Below are 6,409 nucleotides of genomic sequence, written 5' to 3'. Positions count from 1 at the left end.
CCATCCCTGCATCTGAATCCCACTGTCTTTCTCTCTAGTTTCACTCGCCCCTTCACCCCTCCTGTGTCCAACAACCCCCCCCCCCCCCCCCCCCCTCCCAACCCTCCATCCTCCCATGTCCCCCCTGTTCTCCCCCACCTCCCCTCTGCCTCTCGCCCAGTTCATTGTACCAAAGGAGATTTTCTCCATTGAGGCCCAGTCTCTTAGGTAACCCCAGCGCTGCATGAAATGAGGAGAGAGAGAGAGAGAGAGAGAGAGAGAGAGAGAGAGAGAGAGAGAGAGAGAAAGCGAGAAAGAGAGCGAGAGGGAGAGAGAGGGCGGGGAAATTGAGAGAGGGCAAAGGAAATGTAAAGGCGTGAGGGAGGGAGGGCCCGGACAGAAAGGGTTGAAGAAGGAGAGGGAGAAGGGACGCGGGATCAGAGGAGGCTGAGGCACTGAGAGTGAAAGATGGAGAAGTGGGACAAGTGCGGTCAGACGTCGACAGCGATGCAGCGAGGACTCGACCCACAGCTGAGGAAGGAGGCCTGAGAGGCGAGGATGACTGTCACACATGTAAGGATGAATCCTCTGTGGCTGAGAGGGACTTTCTCTTTTCCTCTGATTCTTCATCCAGATTCTAGGCCCCAGATGGTCCAAGGATCCTGGACACAGCACTTTGCTTCTGTCTTCTTGTCTTTTCTTTTCCTTTGAGCCGATGTTAACTGATGTAAATGTAGGTTTAACATCCTGTTTTCACTTTTCAACAGGAAGTGTCTTTTTGAATTGGGGTCCATTGGCTTGTGTGGCACCTAAAGGAGGCTGAGAGGATGAGTTTAGGCCTTCAGGGATCCAGTTGCTGTTTTAAAGTCTTACTTATTTTAAATAGAAAACAGAATATAAATATATAGCTTTAATCATGGCTAAACTTTATTATTAACTTTTAAAAAGTTTCATCCTTCAACTTATTGGTATTCATGACAGAAAGTTTTTTTTCCCATGATCCTCAAAGAGAATGAAAAGGTTGAATGACTATTTAATATATTTTAGCATTCTAATAACATTTAAAGACTTTTTGTCTTTGCACTTTTCAAACTGTGGAGGTTTTTCTGTCTCTGTGATTTAACTGTAAACTTTGCTCTGAACAGAGACTTTAACTGTAAGGAGGGGACTCTCTGAAACGCTGCCATCCTTTGTGGCCATGCTGCTCTGCACCTCAATGGTGGGCACACAGCACATGGGGTTCCCATGAATAGAGCAGGCCTCACCAAAGACCACATCATTTGGATACAGACGGGCTCCCACAGAAAGAGAAAAACGCCTCACGGAGCGAATCGGATAAAGAGAAAATGTTGCGTACGGCAAATCAGATTAGAGCGAGTCAGAGCTTTACGTTTGGGGTTTTCTCCCCCCCCCCCCCCCCCCCCTCCACCCTCCTGCCTCCACCTCAGTTAAATTTACTACCGTTGCTGCTCATGAGTGTGATAATAATGCGCCCCACTGCTGCGCTGAGTTATCATCTCAGGCTTTTGTCTCCTTTGATCCGTGTGACCGTTGGGGGGGACCCACTTCTTCTTTTGTAGGGGGTCACATCACTGGCTCCTTTTGGACTGGGCTGCCCCTGGGTGGTGACCCCTTCGTTCATCATGGTGTCACCCACACAGAGGACAAGCATGAGTTAGAGCTTTCTCTCTTTCTCTCCTCTTCTTTCTTTCTCTTCGCCTTCCCGCGCATTCCTCTGACCATCCTCTCCTTGTCCTTCCCTCTGTGCTAACCTGAGGCCCGTTGGGGGTCAAAGGCCGGTACGAAACCCAGATAAAGCAGGTCATGATAAATGGATGGACCACCATTCACTCTTTGATGTTTGTGAATTGAAGCTGAGTTTACAGCGAACCAGGGCATCCACCTGATCACATGCGTTGAGCCTGTGAACAAACCTGTGACCAAGAGAATTATGGAGGTCCGGAGCTGATTGTCCAAACGCAATTCTTGCGTCTGCCTTTGTGAAACCAGGAGTTGTGCATGGACATCACTCTCCTGACCTCTGAAAACCAGCGAGGGACAGACCTCCATGGACGGGGTGAAACTCAACGGCTTAGTGGGCGGATGAGGGAAACACTGACAAACAGAGAGGCAGATACTGAATAGAGGGGAGTGTGTGTTTATGTAAATGTAAACCCTGTAAGAAGCTCTTGACATTTTTGGATATCAGCTCAACTTTTTTTCAAACGAGAACAAACCAGATTCAAGTTAGACCTGGAAGACAAACTTTAGCTTTTAACTGAATGGCACGATGTAAAATGAGGTTTAGGTCTTGGTTTGAGAAGCAAGAGACAGCAAAGTGGACTTCAGCCAAAAGGGAAGTGAGGAGGAAGTCAATTCAGTTATTTGGCAATTCACACAACATAAATTAGTATATGTAAAATTCTTAAATTGAAGCTAAAACACATTTCATGGCAAAAAAGTTTGAATCCCCAAAATGCCAAAAACATTTAAAACTTTATCTTTCACTGTGATGTGAAAATGTGACTTTTAATGTGAAATTAACCTGGTGTATATAATTTTGACTTTCAGGTTATTGCAAATAATTCCACTTTTACTGGACTTTTGTACTTTTTTTTAATATGTTTCTCCTCAGCTTAGGTGCAAAGCCGAAGTCCAGGCCTGTCTCTGCAGATCAGGGGTGTCTCAGTTTGGGAGATGGGGTTAGAGTGTGTCTGTGGAGCAGAAAGGCTTGAATGGCTCTCACCGTGTTAAGTACAGTTGAATGTGTCCGGTTCGCACTTCAGCACCGGTGTCTGAGAGAGGGTCCTGCTAAATTTGCACTGGAAGGGGTGGGAATGACAGAAAAGGAGAATGAATTAGAGGAGGGAGGTGCATGTGTGTGATAGTGTGTGTGTTTGTGTGTGTGTGTCTGTGTGTACTCGTCCTCTGCATGTTTGCCCTTGTGAATTTGCCTCTGTGTGTGTTTTCTTGTGTTTGACAAAGTTCAGGGGGCCAGACTTTGGAGACAGAAAAGGGAAAATGAGAGAAAGCAAAGGATTTGAATGTGGTGTAAAGAGAAAGAGAGAGAGAGAGAGAGAGAGAGAGAGAGGGAGAGAGGGAAAGAGGGAAAGAGAGAGGATGGAGAGGATGGAGAGGTGGTGTAAATTGGTGAGATTTATATATTGAAGCTGCAGGAAGCGACAACTGAGTCTGGGAAATATGTATAAAGAAAGAGAAGGAGTGAGGGTGAGAGAGAGCGGGAGAGAGAGGGTGGGAGGGAGATCAAGAGCGAGGCTGCATTAATATGCTAATGGTCCGAGTGAATGCACAACAGGCCCACTGACCAGGCTAATCACTGGTGGACACACACACTGAGGCTAATCCCTCACACACACACACACACACACACAGGAACACACACACACACACACACACAGGAACACACACACACACACACACAGGAACACATGCACGTGCAGCGCAGGGAGAAATATTTGGACAGTGACTTGATTTGAGTTGATTTGTGTCTTTTTTTCAGCAGAACAGACATTTAGATGAGATGTGAGGAAACTGCTAATTCTATGTAAATGATCATGATTCCAAAACAACTCGGCTGCCTAACTCACTAACTTGCTTCCAGAATCAGACAAAAAGAAAACTACACACAGAAATTTACTGTATGGGATTAAATATTAGGATTTATTTGATCATTTTGAATTTTCTCATTTTTAAATTTGGGAACAAATAGTTTAATAGAATAATCAATTAGACATTTTGCAGTTTGGCACTTGTCTCATCTTATGATACTTTAAAAACACATGAGAGAGAAGACTCTCAGGAAGGAAGGAAGGAAAATTCAACTGAAAAAATCCTGTAAAACAACTTTCGTTTTTACATGTCTCTTATTATCATGTGATGTAATGCGTGTACTCAGTTATATTATTATATCTGAGCAGAATGCAAAATAATTAAAATAAACTTTCAAAACCAGTGTTGGTGTTTTGTTGTGTGTCTTCGTCTGTTCTGAACCCTTCTGTATTTTTCATGTGACAGGAAAGTCTGCAGCTCCATTTACTGGGATAGAGAAAATAATGTAGATAACTTTCTTTGAACACTTCTGGGGTAAATATGCATTATGTTAAAAAAACTAAAAAAAGTTTGACCAAAGTCTAAGGCCAATGTATGCTTCTGCGTTTTGACGGACACGGACAGATAGGACCGCCCTCTCCAACGTGGAACGCCCTCTGCGTGCCTCTCCGAGGCTCCTCGGAGAGCTTTTCGTGCCGTGCTCATTTTTCTAACTATACGTCGAAATGACGGACAGCCCACGGATAGCACTTGGCTGTGATTGGTCCGCTAACGCCAGCATTTCGGAATGGAAACTTCCTGTTCCATTCCCTACATCACAATAAACCAAAATCACAACTACGACTCTATGATTAATGTGACAAGTGTGTTAAGCCAGCGGCGTTGTCCGGCTGACGGTGGCTGGTTAGAGCACTTACAGCATGTGTGTACGGTCACATACGGTTATAACGAACTTTGATAACGGGGGTAGCGGGCTAGCCACCATGCTAACTGCGGTGGGAACAGCGCACAAACCCGCTGACTTTAATCCCACGGCTCATGACACTGTTTCTCAAACACCGTCAGGTTAGAAGCAAACACTTGGTAGTAGTTAGTATCGGGTGTCCGTGCTGACTGTGTGTGGAAGCTGGGGGGAGCTAGCTGCCTCCGTGTAGCTTCAAGCTGTTGCAGCTGTTGAATTAGCAACGCAGTTTGGAAACAAGACCGGGGAACCGCTGCGCTAAGACACGATAACATAAGCACTTTGACCCGCTGGGTGTCACTTTATTCAGCAAAAACTGTCGCGTCATCAACATCCTTTTTCTGTTAGTTGCCATCGTTCACTGTGTGTGAGGAGCCGGGAGGACGTAAATAAACCAGCGTGGACTTCTTCTATATATCTCATGAGGTAGGCTTGTCTAAGCTCGACTTCCGTCTCGCCATCTACTGTTCTGGCGGTGAATTGTTTTCACAACAAAAAGGCTCGTAGAACTATAAATCAAAAAGGGTCCGTCCGATCCGTCCGTCCGTCATTCCGAAACGGACTCGGAGAAGCATACTGAGGCCTTAACTTAAAAAAACATTAGTTTAGTTTAAATAAAAATGGATAAATTCAACCATGAATTTTTAGCTGTACTCCTGGATCATAATGTCAAAGGATTAAATAATATGAGGAAGATTCTACAAAATTTGAAAGATTAAACAGATTTTTTTTTTACCTTGATCAATCAACTGCAGTAAAGATTATTCTTACCTATACTACAAATTAAGAATAAAAGTGGACATGATTAAATACCTGTTTTACTTTTGCTCTCTGTAGTGAAATGAATGGACAACAATATTATTAATGTGGAAAGTCACACATTACATAAAGTTACATGGTTATTTAAATGAAAATGTGCCTTTATAAAATAGGAAATGTTCTAAAATGGTGTCCACTGTGTGTAAATTAGAACAAATGTGCTGGAAACTCTCAGCATTCAACAGTCTGCTAAAACATGACAAGGACTTGTTTCTAACTAGTTGTATTGAAACAAGGCAGATGCATCAGGATCAGGGAGCAGCTCCAGGTGAACCAGGCCCAGCTGAGACCAGTTGGCCAATCAGCTCTCCCTGGATTCAGAAGGCAGCAGCAAACTGCCAGAGAGGGACCGAGACACGAGAGGGACACACAGTGAGAGACATGGACAGAACCGAGCTGCAGAGCCAAGCTGAAATAGCTGGCAAATTAAGTGTTTTGTGTTTGATTTAATAAAGATGCTAAAAGGCAACTTGTTTGAGTCTCAGTCCCTCTTAAGTCTCAGTCCCTCTCGAGTCTCTGTCCCTCTGCGGCTGCTCTGCTGCTGCCTTTTGAATCCAGGGAGAGCTGATTTGCCAACTGGTCTCAGCTGGGCCTGGTTCACCTGGAGCTGCTCCCTGAGGCCCCTCCACAACAAGGAGACTACATGGGACACCTCACTGTTAATATGATCAACAGACAGAAGGAAATGCTGAACAGAGTCTTTGAACAGCCAGAGTTAATTGAAAAAAAACGTCTATGACTCTACGTGACCACATAACCATATATCCCCTGTCCTAGCTTCTCTTCATTGGCTGCCTGTGTATTTCAGAATTTGTTTCAGAATATTGCTGCTGACTTTCAAGGCACTGCATGGTTCAACACCAAGCTGCTAGGCTGAGCTTATAAATGAGTACTCATCAACCCCCAGACTGAGATCCTGTGATAAGGCCGTGTTACATCCCTCAGTCAAGACTGAAGCCCAAAGGAGACAGAGCCTGGTTTCCATAGGCCCAGCCCTCTGAGTGGAACAGTACCTGAGGAACTCAAGAAATAAAAATGTCACTGTCTGTTTAAAAAGAAAATATCATCCATTTAAATCAA

Source organism: Pleuronectes platessa, chromosome 18 (genome assembly GCF_947347685.1).
Source record: "Pleuronectes platessa chromosome 18, fPlePla1.1, whole genome shotgun sequence".
NCBI classification, from domain to species: Eukaryota; Metazoa; Chordata; class Actinopteri; order Pleuronectiformes; family Pleuronectidae; genus Pleuronectes; species Pleuronectes platessa.
This window is presented reverse-complemented; position numbering follows the sequence as displayed.